At 48.9% G+C, this 25,035-nt stretch overlaps 40 non-coding genes across 40 annotated transcripts; 11 read left to right on the top strand and 29 right to left on the bottom strand.

Annotated features, from left to right (window-relative positions):
• Positions 1-464: 464 nt before the first annotated feature.
• On the bottom strand, positions 465-537 carry trnar-acg (transfer RNA arginine (anticodon ACG)). Its single transcript has one exon. It is a non-coding gene; the product is annotated as a tRNA-Arg (tRNA).
• A 630-nt stretch (positions 538-1,167) lies between these two features.
• On the top strand, positions 1,168-1,239 carry trnae-cuc (transfer RNA glutamic acid (anticodon CUC)). The gene has a single exon. It is a non-coding gene; the product is annotated as a tRNA-Glu (tRNA).
• Positions 1,240-1,294: 55 nt separating this feature from the next.
• Positions 1,295-1,381, bottom strand: trnay-gua (transfer RNA tyrosine (anticodon GUA)). The gene is given in 2 exon segments: positions 1,295-1,330; positions 1,345-1,381. It is a non-coding gene; the product is annotated as a tRNA-Tyr (tRNA).
• A 123-nt stretch (positions 1,382-1,504) lies between these two features.
• Positions 1,505-1,576, bottom strand: trnae-uuc (transfer RNA glutamic acid (anticodon UUC)). Its single transcript has one exon. It is a non-coding gene; the product is annotated as a tRNA-Glu (tRNA).
• Positions 1,577-2,050: 474 nt separating this feature from the next.
• trnar-acg (transfer RNA arginine (anticodon ACG)) lies at positions 2,051-2,123 on the bottom strand. Its single transcript has one exon. It is a non-coding gene; the product is annotated as a tRNA-Arg (tRNA).
• A 967-nt stretch (positions 2,124-3,090) lies between these two features.
• Positions 3,091-3,162, bottom strand: trnae-uuc (transfer RNA glutamic acid (anticodon UUC)). The gene has a single exon. It is a non-coding gene; the product is annotated as a tRNA-Glu (tRNA).
• Positions 3,163-3,637: 475 nt separating this feature from the next.
• Positions 3,638-3,710, bottom strand: trnar-acg (transfer RNA arginine (anticodon ACG)). Its single transcript has one exon. It is a non-coding gene; the product is annotated as a tRNA-Arg (tRNA).
• A 630-nt stretch (positions 3,711-4,340) lies between these two features.
• Positions 4,341-4,412, top strand: trnae-cuc (transfer RNA glutamic acid (anticodon CUC)). The gene has a single exon. It is a non-coding gene; the product is annotated as a tRNA-Glu (tRNA).
• Positions 4,413-4,467: 55 nt separating this feature from the next.
• trnay-gua (transfer RNA tyrosine (anticodon GUA)) lies at positions 4,468-4,554 on the bottom strand. The gene is given in 2 exon segments: positions 4,468-4,503; positions 4,518-4,554. It is a non-coding gene; the product is annotated as a tRNA-Tyr (tRNA).
• Positions 4,555-4,677: 123 nt separating this feature from the next.
• On the bottom strand, positions 4,678-4,749 carry trnae-uuc (transfer RNA glutamic acid (anticodon UUC)). Its single transcript has one exon. It is a non-coding gene; the product is annotated as a tRNA-Glu (tRNA).
• A 476-nt stretch (positions 4,750-5,225) lies between these two features.
• trnar-acg (transfer RNA arginine (anticodon ACG)) lies at positions 5,226-5,298 on the bottom strand. Its single transcript has one exon. It is a non-coding gene; the product is annotated as a tRNA-Arg (tRNA).
• A 630-nt stretch (positions 5,299-5,928) lies between these two features.
• trnae-cuc (transfer RNA glutamic acid (anticodon CUC)) lies at positions 5,929-6,000 on the top strand. The gene has a single exon. It is a non-coding gene; the product is annotated as a tRNA-Glu (tRNA).
• A 55-nt stretch (positions 6,001-6,055) lies between these two features.
• Positions 6,056-6,142, bottom strand: trnay-gua (transfer RNA tyrosine (anticodon GUA)). Its single transcript is given in 2 exon segments — positions 6,056-6,091; positions 6,106-6,142. It is a non-coding gene; the product is annotated as a tRNA-Tyr (tRNA).
• Positions 6,143-6,265: 123 nt separating this feature from the next.
• On the bottom strand, positions 6,266-6,337 carry trnae-uuc (transfer RNA glutamic acid (anticodon UUC)). Its single transcript has one exon. It is a non-coding gene; the product is annotated as a tRNA-Glu (tRNA).
• A 1,305-nt stretch (positions 6,338-7,642) lies between these two features.
• trnay-gua (transfer RNA tyrosine (anticodon GUA)) lies at positions 7,643-7,729 on the bottom strand. Its single transcript is given in 2 exon segments — positions 7,643-7,678; positions 7,693-7,729. It is a non-coding gene; the product is annotated as a tRNA-Tyr (tRNA).
• A 123-nt stretch (positions 7,730-7,852) lies between these two features.
• trnae-uuc (transfer RNA glutamic acid (anticodon UUC)) lies at positions 7,853-7,924 on the bottom strand. The gene has a single exon. It is a non-coding gene; the product is annotated as a tRNA-Glu (tRNA).
• A 474-nt stretch (positions 7,925-8,398) lies between these two features.
• Positions 8,399-8,471, bottom strand: trnar-acg (transfer RNA arginine (anticodon ACG)). Its single transcript has one exon. It is a non-coding gene; the product is annotated as a tRNA-Arg (tRNA).
• A 630-nt stretch (positions 8,472-9,101) lies between these two features.
• trnae-cuc (transfer RNA glutamic acid (anticodon CUC)) lies at positions 9,102-9,173 on the top strand. Its single transcript has one exon. It is a non-coding gene; the product is annotated as a tRNA-Glu (tRNA).
• Positions 9,174-9,438: 265 nt separating this feature from the next.
• trnae-uuc (transfer RNA glutamic acid (anticodon UUC)) lies at positions 9,439-9,510 on the bottom strand. The gene has a single exon. It is a non-coding gene; the product is annotated as a tRNA-Glu (tRNA).
• A 1,178-nt stretch (positions 9,511-10,688) lies between these two features.
• trnae-cuc (transfer RNA glutamic acid (anticodon CUC)) lies at positions 10,689-10,760 on the top strand. Its single transcript has one exon. It is a non-coding gene; the product is annotated as a tRNA-Glu (tRNA).
• A 55-nt stretch (positions 10,761-10,815) lies between these two features.
• Positions 10,816-10,902, bottom strand: trnay-gua (transfer RNA tyrosine (anticodon GUA)). The gene is given in 2 exon segments: positions 10,816-10,851; positions 10,866-10,902. It is a non-coding gene; the product is annotated as a tRNA-Tyr (tRNA).
• A 123-nt stretch (positions 10,903-11,025) lies between these two features.
• Positions 11,026-11,097, bottom strand: trnae-uuc (transfer RNA glutamic acid (anticodon UUC)). Its single transcript has one exon. It is a non-coding gene; the product is annotated as a tRNA-Glu (tRNA).
• Positions 11,098-12,275: 1,178 nt separating this feature from the next.
• On the top strand, positions 12,276-12,347 carry trnae-cuc (transfer RNA glutamic acid (anticodon CUC)). Its single transcript has one exon. It is a non-coding gene; the product is annotated as a tRNA-Glu (tRNA).
• A 55-nt stretch (positions 12,348-12,402) lies between these two features.
• trnay-gua (transfer RNA tyrosine (anticodon GUA)) lies at positions 12,403-12,489 on the bottom strand. Its single transcript is given in 2 exon segments — positions 12,403-12,438; positions 12,453-12,489. It is a non-coding gene; the product is annotated as a tRNA-Tyr (tRNA).
• A 123-nt stretch (positions 12,490-12,612) lies between these two features.
• Positions 12,613-12,684, bottom strand: trnae-uuc (transfer RNA glutamic acid (anticodon UUC)). The gene has a single exon. It is a non-coding gene; the product is annotated as a tRNA-Glu (tRNA).
• Positions 12,685-17,401: 4,717 nt separating this feature from the next.
• Positions 17,402-17,474, bottom strand: trnar-acg (transfer RNA arginine (anticodon ACG)). The gene has a single exon. It is a non-coding gene; the product is annotated as a tRNA-Arg (tRNA).
• Positions 17,475-18,104: 630 nt separating this feature from the next.
• Positions 18,105-18,176, top strand: trnae-cuc (transfer RNA glutamic acid (anticodon CUC)). The gene has a single exon. It is a non-coding gene; the product is annotated as a tRNA-Glu (tRNA).
• Positions 18,177-18,441: 265 nt separating this feature from the next.
• Positions 18,442-18,513, bottom strand: trnae-uuc (transfer RNA glutamic acid (anticodon UUC)). Its single transcript has one exon. It is a non-coding gene; the product is annotated as a tRNA-Glu (tRNA).
• A 1,178-nt stretch (positions 18,514-19,691) lies between these two features.
• Positions 19,692-19,763, top strand: trnae-cuc (transfer RNA glutamic acid (anticodon CUC)). Its single transcript has one exon. It is a non-coding gene; the product is annotated as a tRNA-Glu (tRNA).
• A 55-nt stretch (positions 19,764-19,818) lies between these two features.
• Positions 19,819-19,905, bottom strand: trnay-gua (transfer RNA tyrosine (anticodon GUA)). Its single transcript is given in 2 exon segments — positions 19,819-19,854; positions 19,869-19,905. It is a non-coding gene; the product is annotated as a tRNA-Tyr (tRNA).
• Positions 19,906-20,028: 123 nt separating this feature from the next.
• trnae-uuc (transfer RNA glutamic acid (anticodon UUC)) lies at positions 20,029-20,100 on the bottom strand. Its single transcript has one exon. It is a non-coding gene; the product is annotated as a tRNA-Glu (tRNA).
• Positions 20,101-20,573: 473 nt separating this feature from the next.
• trnar-acg (transfer RNA arginine (anticodon ACG)) lies at positions 20,574-20,646 on the bottom strand. The gene has a single exon. It is a non-coding gene; the product is annotated as a tRNA-Arg (tRNA).
• A 630-nt stretch (positions 20,647-21,276) lies between these two features.
• trnae-cuc (transfer RNA glutamic acid (anticodon CUC)) lies at positions 21,277-21,348 on the top strand. Its single transcript has one exon. It is a non-coding gene; the product is annotated as a tRNA-Glu (tRNA).
• A 265-nt stretch (positions 21,349-21,613) lies between these two features.
• Positions 21,614-21,685, bottom strand: trnae-uuc (transfer RNA glutamic acid (anticodon UUC)). The gene has a single exon. It is a non-coding gene; the product is annotated as a tRNA-Glu (tRNA).
• A 474-nt stretch (positions 21,686-22,159) lies between these two features.
• trnar-acg (transfer RNA arginine (anticodon ACG)) lies at positions 22,160-22,232 on the bottom strand. The gene has a single exon. It is a non-coding gene; the product is annotated as a tRNA-Arg (tRNA).
• A 630-nt stretch (positions 22,233-22,862) lies between these two features.
• Positions 22,863-22,934, top strand: trnae-cuc (transfer RNA glutamic acid (anticodon CUC)). Its single transcript has one exon. It is a non-coding gene; the product is annotated as a tRNA-Glu (tRNA).
• Positions 22,935-22,989: 55 nt separating this feature from the next.
• Positions 22,990-23,076, bottom strand: trnay-gua (transfer RNA tyrosine (anticodon GUA)). The gene is given in 2 exon segments: positions 22,990-23,025; positions 23,040-23,076. It is a non-coding gene; the product is annotated as a tRNA-Tyr (tRNA).
• A 123-nt stretch (positions 23,077-23,199) lies between these two features.
• On the bottom strand, positions 23,200-23,271 carry trnae-uuc (transfer RNA glutamic acid (anticodon UUC)). Its single transcript has one exon. It is a non-coding gene; the product is annotated as a tRNA-Glu (tRNA).
• A 1,178-nt stretch (positions 23,272-24,449) lies between these two features.
• Positions 24,450-24,521, top strand: trnae-cuc (transfer RNA glutamic acid (anticodon CUC)). Its single transcript has one exon. It is a non-coding gene; the product is annotated as a tRNA-Glu (tRNA).
• Positions 24,522-24,786: 265 nt separating this feature from the next.
• Positions 24,787-24,858, bottom strand: trnae-uuc (transfer RNA glutamic acid (anticodon UUC)). Its single transcript has one exon. It is a non-coding gene; the product is annotated as a tRNA-Glu (tRNA).
• Positions 24,859-25,035: the final 177 nt, after the last annotated feature.

Below are 25,035 nucleotides of genomic sequence, written 5' to 3'. Positions count from 1 at the left end.
ACGCCGGTCAGGCTTGTGTGCCATTTTTCATGCGTGTGGCCAGTACAAGGGCAGGGTTATGTTAGGCCCTTTGGCATTCAGTGTGTGACCGTCGCCTTTAAGAATATGGCAATGTTCCGAAGGGATTGTTTACTGAATTCACTTGTACCAGACTCGATGGAGGGAGATGTCATTTGTCTCTCCCAGGGGGTGCAGCTCTCTCCCATTCTTGTGTTCGCATAAAAAGATACTATAAACTGGTCATTAAAGCAAGGTCCCCGTGACAGTGCTTATGCGATGCATTTGAAAGCACGCACGGTATTGTATGGTAGGCGCTATCTAGCTGACAAAACGGCCTATGGTTGGACTGTCAGTTTACAAGAAAAAAAAACGAACCATTCCAATACCAATAGTCAAAAACGATGGGCTAATAAAACAAGCTAATAAAACTGCTGTAGGCTGATAGCGAAGCAAAAGAGGCAGATCGAGCCAGCCATGAGTCGAACCTAGAATCTTCTGATCCGTAGTCAGACGCGTTATCCATTGCGCCACTGGCCCACCGGTGAGGCGCCCTGGTGTTTACACGCATCTTGGTGGTGTTTGCCTGGAGCGGGGCCTGTCGCAACATCAACTTTTTCTCATGCCATTAACAGGCCTGGAGCCAACGTAAGGAAGCGCTCCAAAGAGGGGTCTGCTATGAAAAGCTTGAAGACTGAGGCGTCACATGTTAGGGATCTCTGTCTTCCTGGCGTGGCTAACGTAGCTGGGTAGCAAATTACTTTAAAACAGTGCAAGGCTGGCCGCTCAAAAAGCCAGGCATACCTCAGAGACGACGACACTCTGTGCTATGCGCTCTGTCAACCTCGAGCTCCTTCGCCAGATGCTCTGCAGAAGAAGGGCTGAAAACAAAAAGCGGAGTGAGTCAGGCACCTCTTGGCACTGAGAGCACGGCTGGGCTCTTCTTGTTGTCTTTTGCAAGCTGCTTTGATTGAATTGCAAGTTGCGATGTTGTTAGGATGTTCTCACAGAGCATGTGACAGTTTCTCAGTGGAAGAACTGTGATCCAGGGTCAGAGACTCTCTCCTCTCCAAGAGGAAAAGGCTAGCCTTAGCGGTTTTGCTTGAGAAATTGCAGCAAAATCTGGTAGAGGCCCACAGGCAGGCTTGAGGAGACAGGCTGAACAGCCCTTCCCTGGTGGTCTAGTGGTTAGGATTCGGCGCTCTCACCGCCGCGGCCCGGGTTCGATTCCCGGTCAGGGAACGTTCCTTTTGCCCTCCAGCGCGGCCAAGAAAATGTTTGAGTGTGAAAAGTGACCTCCTTCGAGCCGGAGTCGAACCAGCGACCTAAGGATTGCCAACGTTCCACCTACAGTCCTCCGCTCTACCAGCTGAGCTATCGAAGGTATGCAGGGAAAGAGAAGAACCTCAACCTATCAGGTTGCTGCAGCTCCACTGCTGGCTAAAAGCGATTCAGTAATAGACAGAAGCTCTGGCTGTTCGATAAGGGGAGCAAAGACAAGCCAAACTTCCCATACCGGGAGTCGAACCCGGGCCGCCTGGGTGAAAACCAGGAATCCTGACCGCTAGACCATATGGGAAAGCCCGCAAACGCCGGTCAGGCTTGTGTGCCATTTTTCATGCGTGTGGCCAGTACAAGGGCAGGGTTATGTTAGGCCCTTTGGCATTCAGTGTGTGACCGTCGCCTTTAGGAATATGGCAATGTTCCGAAGGGATTGTTTACTGAATTCACTTGTACCAGACTCGATGGAGGGAGATGTCATTTGTCTCTCCCAGGGGGTGCAGCTCTCTCCCATTCTTGTGTTCGCATAAAAAGATACTATAAACTGGTCATTAAAGCAAGGTCCCCGTGACAGTGCTTATGCGATGCATTTGAAAGCACGCACGGTATTGTATGGTAGGCGCTATCTAGCTGACAAAACGGCCTGTGGTTGGACTGTCAGTTTACAAGAAAAAAAAACTAACCATTCCAATACCAATAGTCAAAAACTATGGGCTAATAAAACAAGCTAATAAAACTGCTGTAGGCTGATAGCGAAGCAAAAGAGGCAGATCGAGCCAGCCAGGAGTCGAACCTAGAATCTTCTGATCCGTAGTCAGACGCGTTATCCATTGCGCCACTGGCCCACCGATGAGGCGCCCTGGTGTTTACACGCATCTTGGTGGTGTTTGCCTGGAGCGGGGCCTGTCGCAACATCAACTTTTTCTCATGCCATTAACAGGCCTGGAGCCAACGTAAGGAAGCGCTCCAAAGAGGGGTCTGCTATGAAAAGCTTGAAGACGGAGGCGTCACATGTTAGGGATCTCTGTCTTCCTGGCGTGGCTAACGTAGCTGGGTAGCAAATTACTTTAAAACAGTGCAAGGCTGGCCGCTCAAAAAGCCAGGCATACCTCAGAGACGACGACACTCTGTGCTATGCGCTCTGTCAACCTGGAGCTCCTTCGCCAGATGCTCTGCAGAAGAAGGGCTGAAAACAAAAAGCGGAGTGAGTCAGGCACCTCTTGGCACTAAGAGCACGGCTGGGCTCTCCTTGTTGTCTTTTGCAAGCTGCTTTGATTGAATTGCAAGTTGCGATGTTGTTAGGATGTTCTCACAGAGCATGTGACAGTTTCTCAGTGGAAGAACTGTGATCCAGGGTCAGAGACTCTCTCCTCTCCAAGAGGAAAAGGCTAGCCTTAGCGGTTTTGCTTGAGAAATTGCAGCAAAATCTGGTAGAGGCCCACAGGCAGGCTTGAGGAGACAGGCTGAACAGCCCTTCCCTGGTGGTCTAGTGGTTAGGATTCGGCGCTCTCACCGCAGCGGCCCGGGTTCGACTCCCGGTCAGGGAACGTTCCTTTTGCCCTCCAGCGCGGCCAAGAAAATGTTTGAGTGTGAAAAGTGACCTCCTTCGAGCCGGAGTTGAACCAGCGACCTAAGGATTGCCAACATTCCACCTACAGTCCTCCGCTCTACCAGCTGAGCTATCAAAGGTATGCAGGGAAAGAGAAGAACCTCAACCTATCAGGTTGCTGCAGCTCCACTGCTGGCTAAAAGCGATTCAGTAATAGACAGAAGCTCTGGCTGTTCGATAAGGGGAGCAAAGACAAGCCAAACTTCCCATACCGGGAGTCGAACCCGGGCCGCCTGGGTGAAAACCAGGAATCCTGACCGCTAGACCATATGGGAAAGCCCGCAAACGCCGGTCAGGCTTGTGTGCCATTTTTCATGCGTGTGGCCAGTACAAGGGCAGGGTTATGTTAGGCCCTTTGGCATTCAGTGTGTGACCGTCGCCTTTAAGAATATGGCAATGTTCCGAAGGGATTGTTTACTGAATTCACTTGTACCAGACTCGATGGAGGGAGATGTCATTTGTCTCTCCCAGGGGGTGCAGCTCTCTCCCATTCTTGTGTTCGCATAAAAAGATACTATAAACTGGTCATTAAAGCAAGGTCCCCGTGACAGTGCTTATGCGATGCATTTGAAAGCACGCACGGTATTGTATGGTAGGTGCTATCTAGCTGACAAAACGGCCTATGGTTGGACTGTCAGTTTACAAGAAAAAAAAAACTAACCATTCCAATACCAATAGTCAAAAACTATGGGCTAATAAAACAAGCTAATAAAACTGCTGTAGGCTGATAGCGAAGCAAAAGAGGCAGATCGAGCCAGCCAGGAGTCGAACCTAGAATCTTCTGATCCGTAGTCAGACGCGTTATCCATTGCGCCACTGGCCCACCGGTCAGGCGCCCTGGTGTTTACACGCATCTTGGTGGTGTTCGCCTGGAGCGGGGCCTGTCGCAACATCAACTTTTTCTCATGCCATTAACAGGCCTGGAGCCAACGTAAGGAAGCGCTCCGATGAGGGGTCTGCTATGAAAAGCTTGAAGACGGAGGCGTCACATGTTAGGGATCTCTGACTTCCTGGCGTGGCTAACGTAGCTGGGTAGCAAATTACTTTAAAACAGTGCAAGGCTGGCCGCTCAAAAAGCCAGGCATACCTCAGAGACGACGACACTCTGTGCTATGCGCTCTGTCAACCTGGAGCTCCTTCGCCAGATGCTCTGCAGAAGAAGGGCTGAAAACAAAAAGCGGAGTGAGTCAGGCACCTCTTGGCACTGAGAGCACGGCTGGGCTCTCCTTGTTGTCTTTTGCAAGCTGCTTTGATTGAATTGCAAGTTGCGGTGTTGTTAGGATGTTCTCACAGAGCATGTGACAGTTTCTCAGTGGAAGAACTGTGATCCAGGGTCAGAGACTCTCTCCTCTCCAAGAGGAAAAGGCTAGCCTTAGCGGTTTTGCTTGAGAAATTGCAGCAAAATCTGGTAGAGGCCGACAGGCAGGCTTGAGGAGACAGGCTGAACAGCCCTTCCCTGGTGGTCTAGTGGTTAGGATTCGGCGCTCTCACCGCCGCGGCCCGGGTTCGATTCCCGGTCAGGGAACGTTCCTTTTGCCCTCCAGCGCGGCCAAGAAAATGTTTGAGTGTGAAAAGTGACCTCCTTCGAGCCGGAGTCGAACCAGCGACCTAAGGATTGCCAACGTTCCACCTACAGTCCTCCGCTCTACCAGCTGAGCTATCGAAGGTATGCAGGGAAAGAGAAGAACCTCAACCTATCAGGTTGCTGCAGCTCCACTGCTGGCTAAAAGCGATTCAGTAATAGACAGAAGCTCTGGCTGTTCGATAAGGGGAGCAAAGACAAGCCAAACTTCCCATACCGGGAGTCGAACCCGGGCCGCCTGGGTGAAAACCAGGAATCCTGACCGCTAGACCATATGGGAAAGCCCGCAAACGCCGGTCAGGCTTGTGTGCCATTTTTCATGCGTGTGGCCAGTACAAGGGCAGGGTTATGTTAGGCCCTTTGGCATTCAGTGTGTGACCGTCGCCTTTAAGAATATGGCAATGTTCCGAAGGGATTGTTTACTGAATTCACTTGTACCAGACTCGATGGAGGGAGATGTCATTTGTCTCTCCCAGGGGGTGCAGCTCTCTCCCATTCTTGTGTTCGCATAAAAAGATACTATAAACTGGTCATTAAAGCAAGGTCCCCGTGACAGTGCTTATGCGATGCATTTGAAAGCACGCACGGTATTGTATGGTAGGTGCTATCTAGCTGACAAAACGGCCTATGGTTGGACTGTCAGTTTACAAGAAAAAAAAAAACTAACCATTCCAATACCAATAGTCAAAAACTATGGGCTAATAAAACAAACTAATAAAACTGCTGTAGGCTGATAGCGAAGCAAAAGAGGCAGATCGAGCCAGCCAGGAGTCGAACCTAGAATCTTCTGATCCGTAGTCAGACGCGTTATCCATTGCGCCACTGGCCCACCGGTCAGGCGCCCTGGTGTTTACACGCATCTTGGTGGTGTTCGCCTGGAGCGGGGCCTGTCGCAACATCAACTTTTTCTCATGCCATTAACAGGCCTGGAGCCAACGTAAGGAAGCGCTCCGATGAGGGGTCTGCTATGAAAAGCTTGAAGACGGAGGCGTCACATGTTAGGGATCTCTGTCTTCCTGGCGTGGCTAACGTAGCTGGGTAGCAAATTACTTTAAAACAGTGCAAGGCTGGCCGCTCAAAAAGCCAGGCATACCTCAGAGACGACGACACTCTGTGCTATGCGCTCTGTCAACCTCGAGCTCCTTCGCCAGATGCTCTGCAGAAGAAGGGCTGAAAACAAAAAGCGGAGTGAGTCAGGCACCTCTTGGCACTGAGAGCACGGCTGGGCTCTCCTTGTTGTCTTTTGCAAGCTGCTTTGATTGAATTGCAAGTTGCGGTGTTGTTAGGATGTTCTCACGGAGCATGTGACAGTTTCTCAGTGGAAGAACTGTGATCCAGGGTCAGAGACTCTCTCCTCTCCAAGAGGAAAAGGCTAGCCTTAGCGGTTTTGCTTGAGAAATTGCAGCAAAATCTGGTAGAGGCCCACAGGCAGGCTTGAGGAGACAGGCTGAACAGCCCTTCCCTGGTGGTCTAGTGGTTAGGATTCGGCGCTCTCACCGCCGCGGCCCGGGTTCGATTCCCGGTCAGGGAACGTTCCTTTTGCCCTCCAGCGCGGCCAAGAAAATGTTTGAGTGTGAAAAGTGACCTCCTTCGAGCCGGAGTCGAACCAGCGACCTAAGGATTGCCAACGTTCCACCTACAGTCCTCCGCTCTACCAGCTGAGCTATCGAAGGTATGCAGGGAAAGAGAAGAACCTCAACCTATCAGGTTGCTGCAGCTCCACTGCTGGCTAAAAGCGATTCAGTAATAGACAGAAGCTCTGGCTGTTCGATAAGGGGAGCAAAGACAAGCCAAACTTCCCATACCGGGAGTCGAACCCGGGCCGCCTGGGTGAAAACCAGGAATCCTGACCGCTAGACCATATGGGAAAGCCCGCAAACGCCGGTCAGGCTTGTGTGCCATTTTTCATGCGTGTGGCCAGTACAAGGGCAGGGTTATGTTAGGCCCTTTGGCATTCAGTGTGTGACCGTCGCCTTTAAGAATATGGCAATGTTCGAAGGGATTGTTTACTGAATTCACTTGTACCAGACTCGATGGAGGGAGATGTCATTTGTCTCTCCCAGGGGGTGCAGCTCTCTCCCATTCTTGTGTTCGCATAAAAAGATACTATAAACTGGTCATTAAAGCAAGGTCCCCGTGACAGTGCTTATGCGATGCATTTGAAAGCACGCACGGTATTGTATGGTAGGTGCTATCTAGCTGACAAAACGGCCTATGGTTGGACTGTCAGTTTACAAGAAAAAAAAAAACTAACCATTCCAATACCAATAGTCAAAAACTATGGGCTAATAAAACAAACTAATAAAACTGCTGTAGGCTGATAGCGAAGCAAAAGAGGCAGATCGAGCCAGCCAGGAGCCGTACCTAGAATCTTCTGATCCGTAGTCAGACGCGTTATCCATTGCGCCACTGGCCCACCGGTCAGGCGGCCTGGTGTTTACACGCATCTTGGTGGTGTTCGCCTGGAGCGGGGCCTGTCGCAACATCAACTTTTTCTCATGCCATTAACAGGCCTGGAGCCAACGTAAGGAAGCGCTCCGATGAGGGGTCTGCTATGAAAAGCTTGAAGACGGAGGCGTCACATGTTAGGGATCTCTGTCTTCCTGGCGTGGCTAACGTAGCTGGGTAGCAAATTACTTTAAAACAGTGCAAGGCTGGCCGCTCAAAAAACCAGGCATACCTCAGAGACGACGACACTCTGTGCTATGCGCTCTGTCAACCTCGAGCTCCTTCGCCAGATGCTCTGCAGAAGAAGGGCTGAAAACAAAAAGCGGAGTGAGTCAGGCACCTCTTGGCACTGAGAGCACGGCTGGGCTCTTCTTGTTGTCTTTTGCAAGCTGCTTTGATTGAATTGCAAGTTGCGATGTTGTTAGGATGTTCTCACAGAGCATGTGACAGTTTCTCAGTGGAAGAACTGTGATCCAGGGTCAGAGACTCTCTCCTCTCCAAGAGGAAAAGGCTAGCCTTAGCGGTTTTGCTTGAGAAATTGCAGCAAAATCTGGTAGAGGCCCACAGGCAGGCTTGAGGAGACAGGCTGAACAGCCCTTCCCTGGTGGTCTAGTGGTTAGGATTCGGCGCTCTCACCGCCGCGGCCCGGGTTCGATTCCCGGTCACGGAACGTTCTTTTTGCCCTCCAGCGCGGCCAAGAAAATGTTTGAGTGTGAAAAGTGACCTCCTTCGAGCCGGAGTCGAACCAGCGACCTAAGGATTGCCAACGTTCCACCTACAGTCCTCCGCTCTACCAGCTGAGCTATCGAAGGTATGCAGGGAAAGAGAAGAACCTCAACCTATCAGGTTGCTGCAGCTCCACTGCTGGCTAAAAGCGATTCAGTAATAGACAGAAGCTCTGGCTGTTCGATAAGGGGAGCAAAGACAAGCCAAACTTCCCATACCGGGAGTCGAACCCGGGCCGCCTGGGTGAAAACCAGGAATCCTGACCGCTAGACCATATGGGAAAGCCCGCAAACGCCGGTCAGGCTTGTGTGCCATTTTTCATGCGTGTGGCCAGTACAAGGGCAGGGTTATGTTAGGCCCTTTGGCATTCAGTGTGTGACCGTCGCCTTTAGGAATATGGCAATGTTCCGAAGGGATTGTTTACTGAATTCACTTGTACCAGACTCGATGGAGGGAGATGTCATTTGTCTCTCCCAGGGGGTGCAGCTCTCTCCCATTCTTGTGTTCGCATAAAAAAATACTATAAACTGGTCATTAAAGCAAGGTCCCCGTGACAGTGCTTATGCGATGCATTTGAAAGCACGCACGGTATTGTATGGTAGGCGCTATCTAGCTGACAAAACGGCCTATGGTTGGACTGTCAGTTTACAAGAAAAAAAAACTAACCATTCCAATACCAATAGTCAAAAACTATGGGCTAATAAAACAAGCTAATAAAACTGCTGTAGGCTGATAGCGAAGCAAAAGAGGCAGATCGAGCCAGCCAGGAGTCGAACCTAGAATCTTCTGATCCGTAGTCAGACGCGTTATCCATTGCGCCACTGGCCCACCGATGAGGCGCCCTGGTGTTTACACGCATCTTGGTGGTGTTTGCCTGGAGCGGGGCCTGTCGCAACATCAACTTTTTCTCATGCCATTAACAGGCCTGGAGCCAACGTAAGGAAGCGCTCCAAAGAGGGGTCTGCTATGAAAAGCTTGAAGACGGAGGCGTCACATGTTAGGGATCTCTGTCTTCCTGGCGTGGCTAACGTAGCTGGGTAGCAAATTACTTTAAAACAGTGCAAGGCTGGCCGCTCAAAAAGCCAGGCATACCTCAGAGACGACGACACTCTGTGCTATGCGCTCTGTCAACCTCGAGCTCCTTCGCCAGATGCTCTGCAGAAGAAGGGCTGAAAACAAAAAGCGGAGTGAGTCAGGCACCTCTTGGCACTAAGAGCACGGCTGGGCTCTCCTTGTTGTCTTTTGCAAGCTGCTTTGATTGAATTGCAAGTTGCGATGTTGTTAGGATGTTCTCACAGAGCATGTGACAGTTTCTCAGTGGAAGAACTGTGATCCAGGGTCAGAGACTCTCTCCTCTCCAAGAGGAAAAGGCTAGCCTTAGCGGTTTTGCTTGAGAAATTGCAGCAAAATCTGGTAGAGGCCCACAGGCAGGCTTGAGGAGACAGGCTGAACAGCCCTTCTCTGGTGGTCTAGTGGTTAGGATTCGGCGCTCTCACCGCCGCGGCCCGGGTTCGATTCCCGGTCAGGGAACGTTCCTTTTGCCCTCCAGCGCGGCCAAGAAAATGTTTGAGTGTGAAAAGTGACCTCCTTCGAGCCGGAGTTGAACCAGCGACCTAAGGATTGCCAACGTTCCACCTACAGTCCTCCGCTCTACCAGCTGAGCTATCGAAGGTATGCAGGGAAAGAGAAGAACCTCAACCTATCAGGTTGCTGCAGCTCCACTGCTGGCTAAAAGCGATTCAGTAATAGACAGAAGCTCTGGCTGTTCGATAAGGGGAGCAAAGACAAGCCAAACTTCCCATACCGGGAGTCGAACCCGGGCCGCCTGGGTGAAAACCAGGAATCCTGACCGCTAGACCATATGGGAAAGCCCGCAAACGGCGGTCAGGCTTGTGTGCCATTTTTCATGCGTGTGGCCAGTACAAGGGCAGGGTTATGTTAGGCCCTTTGGCATTCAGTGTGTGACCGTCGCCTTTAAGAATATGGCAATGTTCCGAAGGGATTGTTTACTGAATTCACTTGTACCAGACTCAATGGAGGGAGATGTCATTTGTCTCTCCCAGGGGGTGCAGCTCTCTCCCATTCTTGTGTTCGCATAAAAAGATACTATAAACTGGTCATTAAAGCAAGGTCCCCGTGACAGTGCTTATGCGATGCATTTGAAAGCACGCACGGTATTGTATGGTAGGTGCTATCTAGCTGACAAAACGGCCTATGGTTGGACTGTCAGTTTACAAGAAAAAAAAAACTAACCATTCCAATACCAATAGTCAAAAACTATGGGCTAATAAAACAAACTAATAAAACTGCTGTAGGCTGATAGCGAAGCAAAAGAGGCAGATCGAGCCAGCCAGGAGCCGAACCTAGAATCTTCTGATCCGTAGTCAGACGCGTTATTCATTGCGCCACTGGCCCACCGGTCAGGCGGCCTGGTGTTTACACGCATCTTGGTGGTGTTCGCCTGGAGCGGGGCCTGTCGCAACATCAACTTTTTCTCATGCCATTAACAGGCCTGGAGCCAACGTAAGGAAGCGCTCCGATGAGGGGTCTGCTATGAAAAGCTTGAAGACGGAGGCGTCACATGTTAGGGATCTCTGTCTTCCTGGCGTGGCTAACGTAGCTGGGTAGCAAATTACTTTAAAACAGTGCAAGGCTGGCCGCTCAAAAAACCAGGCATACCTCAGAGACGACGACACTCTGTGCTATGCGCTCTGTCAACCTCGAGCTCCTTCGCCAGATGCTCTGCAGAAGAAGGGCTGAAAACAAAAAGCGGAGTGAGTCAGGCACCTCTTGGCACTGAGAGCACGGCTGGGCTCTCCTTGTTGTCTTTTGCAAGCTGCTTTGATTGAATTGCAAGTTGCGGTGTTGTTAGGATGTTCTCACGGAGCATGTGACAGTTTCTCAGTGGAAGAACTGTGATCCAGGGTCAGAGACTCTCTCCTCTCCAAGAGGAAAAGGCTAGCCTTAGCGGTTTTGCTTGAGAAATTGCAGCAAAATCTGGTAGAGGCCGACAGGCAGGCTTGAGGAGACAGGCTGAACAGACCTTCCCTGGTGGTCTAGTGGTTAGGATTCGGCGCTCTCACCGCCGCGGCCCGGGTTCGATTCCCGGTCAGGGAACGTTCCTTTTGCCCTCCAGCGCGGCCAAGAAAATGTTTGAGTGTGAAAAGTGACCTCCTTCGAGCCGGAGTCGAACCAGCGACCTAAGGATTGCCAACGGTCCACCTACAGTCCTCCGCTCTACCAGCTGAGCTATCGAAGGTATGCAGGGAAAGAGAAGAACCTCAACCTATCAGGTTGCTGCAGCTCCACTGCTGGCTAAAAGCGATTCAGTAATAGACAGAAGCTCTGGCTGTTCGATAAGGGGAGCAAAGACAAGCCAAACTTCCCATACCGGGAGTCGAACCCGGGCCGCCTGGGTGAAAACCAGGAATCCTGACCACTAGACCATATGGGAAAGCCCGCAAACGCCGGTCAGGCTTGTGTGCCATTTTTCATGCGTGTGGCCAGTACAAGGGCAGGGTTATGTTAGGCCCTTTGGCATTCAGTGTGTGACCGTCGCCTTTAAGAATATGGCAATGTTCGAAGGGATTGTTTACTGAATTCACTTGTACCAGACTCGATGGAGGGAGATGTCATTTGTCTCTCCCAGGGGGTGCAGCTCTCTCCCATTCTTGTGTTCGCATAAAAAGATACTATAAACTGGTCATTAAAGCAAGGTCCCCGTGACAGTGCTTATGCGATGCATTTGAAAGCACGCACGGTATTGTATGGTAGGTGCTATCTAGCTGACAAAACGGCCTATGGTTGGACTGTCAGTTTACAAGAAAAAAAAAAACTAACCATTCCAATACCAATAGTCAAAAACTATGGGCTAATAAAACAAACTAATAAAACTGCTGTAGGCTGATAGCGAAGCAAAAGAGGCAGATCGAGCCAGCCAGGAGCCGTACCTAGAATCTTCTGATCCGTAGTCAGACGCGTTATCCATTGCGCCACTGGCCCACCGGTCAGGCGGCCTGGTGTTTACACGCATCTTGGTGGTGTTCGCCTGGAGCGGGGCCTGTCGCAACATCAACTTTTTCTCATGCCATTAACAGGCCTGGAGCCAACGTAAGGAAGCGCTCCGATGAGGGGTCTGCTATGAAAAGCTTGAAGACGGAGGCGTCACATGTTAGGGATCTCTGTCTTCCTGGCGTGGCTAACGTAGCTGGGTAGCAAATTACTTTAAAACAGTGCAAGGCTGGCCGCTCAAAAAACCAGGCATACCTCAGAGACGACGACACTCTGTGCTATGCGCTCTGTCAACCTCGAGCTCCTTCGCCAGATGCTCTGCAGAAGAAGGGCTGAAAACAAAAAGCGGAGTGAGTCAGGCACCTCTTGGCACTGAGAGCACGGCTGGGCTCTCCTTGTTGTCTTTTGCAAGCTGCTTTGATTGAATTGCAAGTTGCGGTGTTGTTAGGATGTTCTCACGGAGCATGTGACAGTTTCTCAGTGGAAGAACTGTGATCCAGGGTCAGAGACTCTCTCCTCTCCAAGAGGAAAAGGCTAGCCTTAGCGGTTTTGCTTGAGAAATTGCAGCAAAATCTGGTAGAGGCCCACAGGCAGGCTTGAGGAGACAGGCTGAACAGCCCTTCCCTGGTGGTCTAGTGGTTAGGATTCGGCGCTCTCACCGCCGCGGCCCGGGTTCGATTCCCGGTCAGGGAACGTTCCTTTTGCCCTCCAGCGCGGCCAAGAAAATGTTTGAGTGTGAAAAGTGACCTCCTTCGAGCCGGAGTCGAACCAGCGACCTAAGGATTGCCAACGTTCCACCTACAGTCCTCCGCTCTACCAGCTGAGCTATCGAAGGTATGCAGGGAAAGAGAAGAACCTCAACCTATCAGGTTGCTGCAGCTCCACTGCTGGCTAAAAGCGATTCAGTAATAGACAGAAGCTCTGGCTGTTCGATAAGGGGAGCAAAGACAAGCCAAACTTCCCATACCGGGAGTCGAACCCGGGCCGCCTGGGTGAAAACCAGGAATCCTGACCGCTAGACCATATGGGAAAGCCCGCAAACGCCGGTCAGGCTTGTGTGCCATTTTTCATGCGTGTGGCCAGTACAAGGGCAGGGTTATGTTAGGCCCTTTGGCATTCAGTGTGTGACCGTCGCCTTTAGGAATATGGCAATGTTCCGAAGGGATTGTTTACTGAATTCACTTGTACCAGACTCGATGGAGGGAGATGTCATTTGTCTCTCCCAGGGGGTGCAGCTCTCTCCCATTCTTGTGTTCGCATAAAAATATACTATAAACTGGTCATTAAAGCAAGGTCCCCGTGACAGTGCTTATGCGATGCATTTGAAAGCACGCACGGTATTGTATGGCATGCTAAATGCTACTGAACTGGCCGCATGAACACGTTTGTCCTCTCCTGATCAGTACAAATCCTTAAATAATTATATATCTAGGTGTTTATATTGTCTAAATAAGTAAGTAATTGACTATTTAAGATTGTGCCTCGAACTCTTGGGAATTTTGAATTGTTTGGAGTTGTATTATGGCTGATAATACGCGTCAACGCCATAAGAAGGACGCCGACGGTGAACAGTCCTCTTTAATGAATGAATTGCGTGCGCTAAGTGTTAAAATGGACAATATGCAGACCAAAATGGACAACATGCAAATCAAAATTGAAACACAGATGGATGTGAAGATTAACACACTCCGCGGAAGTTTGGAGAAATTAATCTCCGATGGACAAGCCGCTTTTAAAAGTGAGCTGGAGAAGGTGGTCAACGAAATGCGCAACAACTTGGATTTGGAAGTCAGTATTTTAAGTTCTAGAATGGAAAGCATTGAAAAAAAAATGAATACAAGGGAGGTGAGGGGCAAGCCCTTTGATCCAGACGTCTCATTGGTTATTGTCGGGCTGCCGCAAGTGGAAGGAGAAGACGTGGAGGCCAAAGTTAAAGAGTTGTTGCGTGAGGGTCTGCGCTGTGACCCGGTGCCAAAGCTGGTGGCCGTGGAGCGCGTAAGGCCGAGAGGTCGACAACCAGGGCTGGTGAAAGCGGAGCTCAAGACAGTACAGGACAAAGTGGCTGTGCTTCGTAGGAAGTCTAAGCTTAAGGATCACGACAACTACCGAAGAGTGTATGTATCGTCTGCGAAATCGCACGCTGAGCGGCTCATGGATTTCAATCTGCGAACTCTCCTTCGAGAGATCCCATCGGCAAAGGATTACTATTTGGCGGGTAACGGGAGGCTGATTAAACGTTCGGAGAATGATGTGGAAAGAGGGCCACGGGTGTGACGAGATTATGCCCAGCCTGTAAGTACCGACTTTGTTTTGGTTCATTGGAACGTAAATGGATGGACGCCAAATAACTGTAAACTTAGAGCGCATCTTCTCCTTTCGCTGGAGCCAGATATAATCTCTTCAAAGATTATGTTGAGGATGATGATATTCCCTCAAGGGTGGTGTTGGACACAAGCTCAAATAAACATGGGGGAACGTTTATTGAATTTCTTAAAGATTCTAAATGTTGTGTTTTGAATGGAAGAGTAACCCCAGAAAATGATAATTTTACTTCTATATCTGTCAGAGGTAAAGCAGTGGTTGATTATATTGTGACGCCACATGTAGATTTAAATACCTGTGTAGAATTTAAAGTTTTCACCCCTTTGGGCCTAGTAGGAAAAAATGAGCAGCAGGTGATCAACCTGATAGATGATAGAAGTAGGCTCCCTGATCATTCTGTGTTATATTTACGTTTTAAAACACAAGATGCAGGCTTTATAAAAAGCATATATATTGGTTTGAAAAGTAAAAGTCCAATGAGAATGTTGCATGATAATTTTCTGGAGTCTGAGGTCTGCTATAAAGCTCTGAATGACATTGCAGACCAATTAGAGAATGGGGAAAAAACACAAGAAAATGTGAATCATTGCTATGACCGGCTTTGTGGGACTTTACATGGAGAAATTGCTAAATATAGACCCAAATCGAGTAGAAGAGGCAATAAAAAGACATACAAAATTAAACAACCCTATTGGAATAATGAACTACAGAGTATGTGGCTAAATCTTCGTATGGCAGAGAAAAAATATTTACATTGCAAAGAACAGATTTTGAAAAGAGATCTATTTGCTGTATTTAAAAACCGTCAGAATAATTTTGATAAAACATTGAGATTTTATAAAAGACGCTTTAGGAGAGGAAAAGCTCTTCAGCTACAACAGTATCTGCAGAGTAACAATTCACAGCTGTTCTGGAGAGAAATTAATAAGCTTGGACCGAAAAGGAAAAAGCTAATTCCACATGAGATTGTCATAGACACAGGGGAATCTATATTTACAACAGAGCAAGTGATGAGTAGATGGGAGACAGATTATAGTAACTTGTATGCATGCAACGCCACCCAGCAGTTTGATGATGAGTTTTTAGTAAATACTTTCAGATCTAAAATGTTATTTGAACATAAACGTCCATTTCTGCCCTTTATTAATGATGTTTTAAATCGTGAGATTACTTTGGAGGAGGTGCAGATTGTTATTGAAAAGACTAAACCATATAAAGCTGTTGGTGTGGATGAATTGTCTAATGAGGTCCTTAAATGTCCTAAGTTGTTAAGGATTTTGTTTTGTTTATTTAAATATTGTTTTCAAAGTGGTTTTATACCATCAGTGTGGTATAAGTCTATTATCCAGCCTATCCCCAAGTCTTCTCAAGCTGATCCAAGAGACCCCCTGAATTACAGAGGCATCAGTTTGATAAGTACAGTTTATAAAGTGTTCTCTGGTATCCTCAACAACCGGCTTTGTGAATTTTTAGAAATTAATAAAATCTTGGTGGATGAGCAGAATGGATTTAGGAAAAATAGAGCGTGTATCGACCACATTTATGTTTTGTCCACAGTGGTGAGAGCAAGACTGCAGGAAGGTAAAAGTACTTTTGTTTGTTTTGTTGATTTTAAAAAAGCTTTTGATTGGATAAACAGAGACCTTTTGGAATATAAGTTAATTATGTGTGGCATTGATGGTCATTTTTATAAATCCATTAAAGCCCTGTACAAGGCTCCATTAGCCTGTGTACAGGTGAATGAGCTAAGGACAGGTTGGTTTCGTACTCCATTTGGAGTGAAACAAGGAGACGTCCTCTCGCCAACTCTTTTTGCAATCTATGTGAATGACTTAGCTCAAGAAATAAAGAGCGCTAACTTGGGTATAGACATGGATGATCTGAATGTCAACATACTATTGTACGCTGATGATATTGTTTTGATTGCTGATGAGGAGGCAAAACTACAGAAGATGTTGGATATTATGTATAAATGGTGTAACAAATGGAGACTTGCCATTAATGGAGATAAAACACAAATAGTCCACTTTAGAAAGCCTTTTGTACCTCAGAGTAATTATGAATTCTATTTCGGACAAACATTACTGATGTATTCTGTTACTTATAAGTATCTTGGTTTTGTTTTTCATGAAAATGTGAATTTTTCAGAAGGCAGACGAGTGTTATCAGAGTCTGCTGGGAGGGCACTTGGAGCCGTGGTTAATAAGATGAAGGTTTGCCCTGAGCTGAGTTTTGACACATTTACTAAATTGTATGATTCAATTGTTAGACCTGTGCTGTTCTATGCTGCTGGAGTATGGGGCTTTGAAGATGCTCCAGAATGTAATATGGTCCAAAGTAGAGCTATGAGATATTATCTTGGAGTACATAGATTTACTGCTAGGACGGCCATAGAGGGTGACATGGGTTGGGAGCCTTGTGTGGTCACACAAAGAGCAGAAGTCCTTAGGCTATGGAACCGCCTTGTGTGTTTACCTGAGGAAAGACTCACACGAAAAGTGTTTAACTGGGATAGAGCTCACGGACATCCCTGGTCCAGGGAGGTCCTTGAGATCTTCTCAGTAGTAAATTTACAACAATTGTTTTTGAATAGTATAAAGTGCAAGATCACCAATATTAGACAAATATTATTTGATACTTATAAAGAACAGTGGAAATTAGAGATACTACGGAAGCCTAAATTAAGAAGTTATGTGCAGTTTAAGGAAAATTTCTTTACTGAATCTTATGTCAAATATAATTTGAAAAGAAGACAGAGGTCTCTATGTGCTCAGCTTAGAGCTGGTGTGCTGCCCCTAGAGGTGGAAGTGGGGCGCTTTAAGGGACTCCCAGAGGAGGACAGGTTATGTTCTGTATGTGATTTATGTGTGGTGGAGGATGAATTTCATTTTATGTTTTATTGCCCACTGTATAATAATTTAAGAATCGGTTTGTATAATTTGATGCAACAGAAAAATCCAGATTTGTTTTGGTTGCCTGAAGGTGAAATTATGTTTTGGTTGTTTGAAAATGAAATTTTTTGTCTGGCAACCTTTGTTGAGAAGGCATGGACATTACGACAAAAGACTTTGTACCCTGACAGGAGGTAATTTAGTTGTGAGTATGTCAGGATGTTGGGGCTTATTATTATGTTTTTTTTATTGTATGTATATAATTTTGACGGTCATCTTTCCAAATGATTGGATAGTGTCATATAAGTCCATGTGGGCTGGGCACCATGAGTGCATGACACTTAAATAAAAATATTCATTCATTCATTCATTGTATGGTAGGCGCTATCTAGCTGACAAAACGGCCTATGGTTGGACTGTCAGTTTACAAGAAAAAAAAACTAACCATTCCAATACCAATAGTCAAAAACTATGGGCTAATAAAACAAGCTAATAAAACTGCTGTAGGCTGATAGCGAAGCAAAAGAGGCAGATCGAGCCAGCCAGGAGTCGAACCTAGAATCTTCTGATCCGTAGTCAGACGCGTTATCCATTGCGCCACTGGCCCACCGATGAGGCGCCCTGGTGTTTACACGCATCTTGGTGGTGTTTGCCTGGAGCGGGGCCTGTCGCAACATCAACTTTTTCTCATGCCATTAACAGGCCTGGAGCCAACGTAAGGCAGCGCTCCAAAGAGGGGTCTGCTATGAAAAGCTTGAAGACGGAGGCGTCACATGTTAGGGATCTCTGTCTTCCTGGCGTGGCTAACGTAGCTGGGTAGCAAATTACTTTAAAACAGTGCAAGGCTGGCCGCTCAAAAAGCCAGGCATACCTCAGAGACGACGACACTCTGTGCTATGCGCTCTGTCAACCTCGAGCTCCTTCGCCAGATGCTCTGCAGAAGAAGGGCTGAAAACAAAAAGCGGAGTGAGTCAGGCACCTCTTGGCACTAAGAGCACGGCTGGGCTCTCCTTGTTGTCTTTTGCAAGCTGCTTTGATTGAATTGCAAGTTGCGATGTTGTTAGGATGTTCTCACAGAGCATGTGACAGTTTCTCAGTGGAAGAACTGTGATCCAGGGTCAGAGACTCTCTCCTCTCCAAGAGGAAAAGGCTAGCCTTAGCGGTTTTGCTTGAGAAATTGCAGCAAAATCTGGTAGAGGCCCACAGGCAGGCTTGAGGAGACAGGCTGAACAGCCCTTCCCTGGTGGTCTAGTGGTTAGGATTCGGCGCTCTCACCGCCGCGGCCCGGGTTCGATTCCCGGTCAGGGAACGTTCCTTTTGCCCTCCAGCGCGGCCAAGAAAATGTTTGAGTGTGAAAAGTGACCTCCTTCGAGCCGGAGTTGAACCAGCGACCTAAGGATTGCCAACGTTCCACCTACAGTCCTCCGCTCTACCAGCTGAGCTATCGAAGGTATGCAGGGAAAGAGAAGAACCTCAACCTATCAGGTTGCTGCAGCTCCACTGCTGGCTAAAAGCGATTCAGTAATAGACAGAAGCTCTGGCTGTTCGATAAGGGGAGCAAAGACAAGCCAAACTTCCCATACCGGGAGTCGAACCCGGGCCGCCTGGGTGAAAACCAGGAATCCTGACCGCTAGACCATATGGGAAAGCCCGCAAACGCCGGTCAGGCTTGTGTGCCATTTTTCATGCGTGTGGCCAGTACAAGGGCAGGGTTATGTTAGGCCCTTTGGCATTCAGTGTGTGACCGTCGCCTTTAAGAATATGGCAATGTTCCGAAGGGATTGTTTACTGAATTCACTTGTACCAGACTCGATGGAGGGAGATGTCATTTGTCTCTCCCAGGGGGTGCAGCTCTCTCCCATTCTTGTGTTCGCATAAAAAGATACTATAAACTGGTCATTAAAGCAAGGTCCCCGTGACAGTGCTTATGCGATGCATTTGAAAGCACGCACGGTATTGTATGGTAGGTGCTATCTAGCTGACAAAACGGCCTATGGTTGGACTGTCAGTTTACAAGAAAAAAAAAACTAACCATTCCAATACCAATAGTCAAAAACTATGGGCTAATAAAACAAACTAATAAAACTGCTGTAGGCTGATAGCGAAGCAAAAGAGGCAGATCGAGCCAGCCAGGAGCCGAACCTAGAATCTTCTGATCCGTAGTCAGACGCGTTATTCATTGCGCCACTGGCCCACCGGTCAGGCGGCCTGGTGTTTACACGCATCTTGGTGGTGTTCGCCTGGAGCGGGGCCTGTCGCAACATCAACTTTTTCTCATGCCATTAACAGGCCTGGAGCCAACGTAAGGAAGCGCTCCGATGAGGGGTCTGCTATGAAAAGCTTGAAGACGGAGGCGTCACATGTTAGGGATCTCTGTCTTCCTGGCGTGGCTAACGTAGCTGGGTAGCAAATTACTTTAAAACAGTGCAAGGCTGGCCGCTCAAAAAACCAGGCATACCTCAGAGACGACGACACTCTGTGCTATGCGCTCTGTCAACCTCGAGCTCCTTCGCCAGATGCTCTGCAGAAGAAGGGCTGAAAACAAAAAGCGGAGTGAGTCAGGCACCTCTTGGCACTGAGAGCACGGCTGGGCTCTCCTTGTTGTCTTTTGCAAGCTGCTTTGATTGAATTGCAAGTTGCGGTGTTGTTAGGATGTTCTCACGGAGCATGTGACAGTTTCTCAGTGGAAGAACTGTGATCCAGGGTCAGAGACTCTCTCCTCTCCAAGAGGAAAAGGCTAGCCTTAGCGGTTTTGCTTGAGAAATTGCAGCAAAATCTGGTAGAGGCCCACAGGCAGGCTTGAGGAGACAGGCTGAACAGCCCTTCCCTGGTGGTCTAGTGGTTAGGATTCGGCGCTCTCACCGCCGCGGCCCGGGTTCGATTCCCGGTCAGGGAACGTTCCTTTTGCCCTCCAGCGCGGCCAAGAAAATGTTTGAGTGTGAAAAGTGACCTCCTTCGAGCCGGAGTCGAACCAGCGACCTAAGGATTGCCAACGTTCCACCTACAGTCCTCCGCTCTACCAGCTGAGCTATCGAAGGTATGCAGGGAAAGAGAAGAACCTCAACCTATCAGGTTGCTGCAGCTCCACTGCTGGCTAAAAGCGATTCAGTAATAGACAGAAGCTCTGGCTGTTCGATAAGGGGAGCAAAGACAAGCCAAACTTCCCATACCGGGAGTCGAACCCGGGCCGCCTGGGTGAAAACCAGGAATCCTGACCGCTAGACCATATGGGAAAGCCCGCAAACGCCGGTCAGGCTTGTGTGCCATTTTTCATGCGTGTGGCCAGTACAAGGGCAGGGTTATGTTAGGCCCTTTGGCATTCAGTGTGTGACCGTCGCCTTTAGGAATATGGCAATGTTCCGAAGGGATTGTTTACTGAATTCACTTGTACCAGACTCGATGGAGGGAGATGTCATTTGTCTCTCCCAGGGGTGCAGCTCTCTCCCATTCTTGTGTTCGCATAAAAAGATACTATAAACTGGTCATTAAAGCAAGGTCCCCGTGACAGTGCTTATGCGATGCATTTGAAAGCACGCACGGTATTGTATGGTAGGCGCTATCTAGCTGACAAAACGGCCTATGGTTGGACTGTCAGTTTACAAGAAAAAAAAACTAACCATTCCAATACCAATAGTCAAAAACTATGGGCTAATAAAACAAGCTAATAAAACTGCTGTAGGCTGATAGCGAAGCAAAAGAGGCAGATCGAGCCAGCCAGGAGTTGAACCTAGAATCTTCTGATCCGTAGTCAGACGCGTTATCCATTGCGCCACTGGCCCACCGATGAGGCGCCCTGGTGTTTACACGCATCTTGGTGGTGTTTGCCTGGAGCGGGGCCTGTCGCAACATCAACTTTTTCTCATGCCATTAACAGGCCTGGAGCCAACGTAAGGAAGCGCTCCAAAGAGGGGTCTGCTATGAAAAGCTTGAAGACGGAGGCGTCACATGTTAGGGATCTCTGTCTTCCTGGCGTGGCTAACGTAGCTGGGTAGCAAATTACTTTAAAACAGTGCAAGGCTGGCCGCTCAAAAAGCCAGGCATACCTCAGAGACGACGACACTCTGTGCTGTGCGCTCTGTTAACCTCGAGCTCCTTCGCCAGATGCTCTGCAGAAGAAGGGCTGAAAACAAAAAGCGGAGTGAGTCAGGCACCTCTTGGCACTAAGAGCACGGCTGGGCTCTCCTTGTTGTCTTTTGCAAGCTGCTTTGATTGAATTGCAAGTTGCGATGTTGTTAGGATGTTCTCACAGAGCATGTGACAGTTTCTCAGTGGAAGAACTGTGATCCAGGGTCAGAGACTCTCTCCTCTCCAAGAGGAAAAGGCTAGCCTTAGCGGTTTTGCTTGAGAAATTGCAGCAAAATCTGGTAGAGGCCCACAGGCAGGCTTGAGGAGACAGGCTGAACAGCCCTTCCCTGGTGGTCTAGTGGTTAGGATTCGGCGCTCTCACCGCCGCGGCCCGGGTTCGATTCCCGGTCAGGGAACGTTCCTTTTGCCCTCCAGCGCGGCCAAGAAAATGTTTGAGTGTGAAAAGTGACCTCCTTCGAGCCGGAGTTGAACCAGCGACCTAAGGATTGCCAACGTTCCACCTACAGTCCTCCGCTCTACCAGCTGAGCTATCGAAGGTATGCAGGGAAAGAGAAGAACCTCAACCTATCAGGTTGCTGCAGCTCCACTGCTGGCTAAAAGCGATTCAGTAATAGACAGAAGCTCTGGCTGTTCGATAAGGGGAGCAAAGACAAGCCAAACTTCCCATACCGGGAGTCGAACCCGGGCCGCCTGGGTGAAAACCAGGAATCCTGACCGCTAGACCATATGGGAAAGCCCGCAAACGCTGGTCAGGCTTGTGTGCCATTTTTCATGCGTGTGGCCAGTACAAGGGCAGGGTTATGTTAGGCCCTTTGGCATTCAGTGTGTGACCGTCGCCTTTAGGAATATGGCAATGTTCCGAAGGGATTGTTTACTGAATTCACTTGTACCAGACTCGATGGAGGGAGATGTCATTTGTCTCTCCCAGGGGGTGCAGCTCTCTCCCATTCTTGTGTTCGCATTAAAAGATACTATAAACTGGTCATTAAAGCAAGGTCCCCGTGACAGTGCTTATGCGATGCATTTGAAAGCACGCACGGTATTGTATGGTAGGCGCTATCTAGCTGACAAAACGGCCTATGGTTGGACTGTCAGTTTACAAGAAAAAAAAACTAACCATTCCAATACCAATAGTCAAAAACTATGGGCTAATAAAACAAGCTAATAAAACTGCTGTAGGCTGATAGCGAAGCAAAAGAAGCAGATCGAGCCAGCCAGGAGTCGAACCTAGAATCTTCTGATCCGTAGTCAGACGCGTTATCCATTGCGCCACTGGCCCACCGATGAGGCGCCCTGGTGTTTACACGCATCTTGGTGGTGTTTGCCTGGAGCGGGGCCTGTCGCAACATCAACTTTTTCTCATGCCATTAACAGGCCTGGAGCCAACGTAAGGCAGCGCTCCAAAGAGGGGTCTGCTATGAAAAGCTTGAAGACGGAGGCGTCACATGTTAGGGATCTCTGTCTTCCTGGCGTGGCTAACGTAGCTGGGTAGTAAATTACTTTAAAACAGTGCAAGGCTGGCCGCTCAAAAAGCCAGGCATACCTCAGAGACGACGACACTCTGTGCTATGCGCTCTGTCAACCTCGAGCTCCTTCGCCAGATGCTCTGCAGAAGAAGGGCTGAAAACAAAAAGCGGAGTGAGTCAGGCACCTCTTGGCACTGAGAGCACGGCTGGGCTCTCCTTGTTGTCTTTTGCAAGCTGCTTTGATTGAATTGCAAGTTGCGATGTTGTTAGGATGTTCTCACAGAGCATGTGACAGTTTCTCAGTGGAAGAACTGTGATCCAGGGTCAGAGACTCTCTCCTCTCCAAGAGGAAAAGGCTAGCCTTAGCGGTTTTGCTTGAGAATTTGCAGCAAAATCTGGTAGAGGCCCACAGGCAGGCTTGAGGAGACAGGCTGAACAGCCCTTCCCTGGTGGTCTAGTGGTTAGGATTCGGCGCTCTCACCGCCGCGGCCCGGGTTCGATTCCCGGTCAGGGAACGTTCCTTTTGCCCTCCAGCGCGGCCAAGAAAATGTTTGAGTGTGAAAAGTGACCTCCTTCGAGCCGGAGTCGAACCAGCGACCTAAGGATTGCCAACGTTCCACCTACAGTCCTCCGCTCTACCAGCTGAGCTATCGAAGGTATGCAGGGAAAGAGAAGAACCTCAACCTATCAGGTTGCTGCAGCTCCACTGCTGGCTAAAAGCGATTCAGTAATAGACAGAAGCTCTGGCTGTTCGATAAGGGGAGCAAAGACAAGCCAAACTTCCCATACCGGGAGTCGAACCCGGGCCGCCTGGGTGAAAACCAGGAATCCTGACCGCTAGACCATATGGGAAAGCCCGCAAACGCCGGTCAGGCTTGTGTGCCATTTTTCATGCGTGTGGCCAGTACAAGGGCAGGGTTATGTTAGGCCCTTTGGCATTCAGTGTGTGACCGTCGCCTTTAAGAATATGGCAATGTTCCGAAGGGATTGTTTACTGAATTCACTTGTACCAGACTCGATGGAGGGAGATGTCATTTGTCTCTCCCAGGGGGTGCAGCTCTCTCCCATTCTTGTGTTCGCATAAAAAGATACTATAAACTGGTCATTAAAGCAAGGTCCCCGTGACAGTGCTTATGCGATGCATTTGAAAGCACGCACGGTATTGTATGGTAGGTGCTATCTAGCTGACAAAACGGCCTATGGTTGGACTGTCAGTTTACAAGAAAAAAAAAACTAACCATTCCAATACCAATAGTCAAAAACTATGGGCTAATAAAACAAACTAATAAAACTGCTGTAGGCTGATAGCGAAGCAAAAGAGGCAGATCGAGCCAGCCAGGAGCCAAACCTAGAATCTTCTGATCCGTAGTCAGACGCGTTATTCATTGCGCCACTGGCCCACCGGTCAGGCGGCCTGGTGTTTACACGCATCTTGGTGGTGTTCGCCTGGAGCGGGGCCTGTCGCAACATCAACTTTTTCTCATGCCATTAACAGGCCTGGAGCCAACGTAAGGAAGCGCTCCGATGAGGGGTCTGCTATGAAAAGCTTGAAGACGGAGGCGTCACATGTTAGGGATCTCTGTCTTCCTGGCGTGGCTAACGTAGCTGGGTAGCAAATTACTTTAAAACAGTGCAAGGCTGGCCGCTCAAAAAGCCAGGCATACCTCAGAGACGACGACACTCTGTGCTATGCGCTCTGTTAACCTCGAGCTCCTTCGCCAGATGCTCTGCAGAAGAAGGGCTGAAAACAAAAAGCGGAGTGAGTCAGGCACCTCTTGGCACTAAGAGCACGGCTGGGCTCTCCTTGTTGTCTTTTGCAAGCTGCTTTGATTGAATTGCAAGTTGCGATGTTGTTAGGATGTTCTCACAGAGCATGTGACAGTTTCTCAGTGGAAGAACTGTGATCCAGGGTCAGAGACTCTCTCCTCTCCAAGAGGAAAAGGCTAGCCTTAGCGGTTTTGCTTGAGAAATTGCAGCAAAATCTGGTAGAGGCCCACAGGCAGGCTTGAGGAGACAGGCTGAACAGCCCTTCCCTGGTGGTCTAGTGGTTAGGATTCGGCGCTCTCACCGCCGCGGCCCGGGTTCGATTCCCGGTCAGGGAACGTTCCTTTTGCCCTCCAGCGCGGCCAAGAAAATGTTTGAGTGTGAAAAGTGACCTCCTTCGAGCCGGAGTTGAACCAGCGACCTAAGGATTGCCAACGTTCCACCTACAGTCCTCCGCTCTACCAGCTGAGCTATCGAAGGTATGCAGGGAAAGAGAAGAACCTCAACCTATCAGGTTGCTGCAGCTCCACTGCTGGCTAAAAGCGATTCAGTAATAGACAGAAGCTCTGGCTGTTCGATAAGGGGAGCAAAGACAAGCCAAACTTCCCATACCGGGAGTCGAACCCGGGCCGCCTGGGTGAAAACCAGGAATCCTGACCGCTAGACCATATGGGAAAGCCCGCAAACGCCGGTCAGGCTTGTGTGCCATTTTTCATGCGTGTGGCCAGTACAAGGGCAGGGTTATGTTAGGCCCTTTGGCATTCAGTGTGTGACCGTCGCCTTTAGGAATATGGCAATGTTCCGAAGGGATTGTTTACTGAATTCACTTGTACCAGACTCGATGGAGGGAGA

The sequence above is a fragment of the Pseudorasbora parva genome, chromosome 22, assembly GCF_024679245.1.
Source record: "Pseudorasbora parva isolate DD20220531a chromosome 22, ASM2467924v1, whole genome shotgun sequence".
Taxonomy (NCBI): domain Eukaryota; kingdom Metazoa; phylum Chordata; class Actinopteri; order Cypriniformes; family Gobionidae; genus Pseudorasbora; species Pseudorasbora parva.
This window is presented reverse-complemented; position numbering and strand designations above follow the sequence as displayed.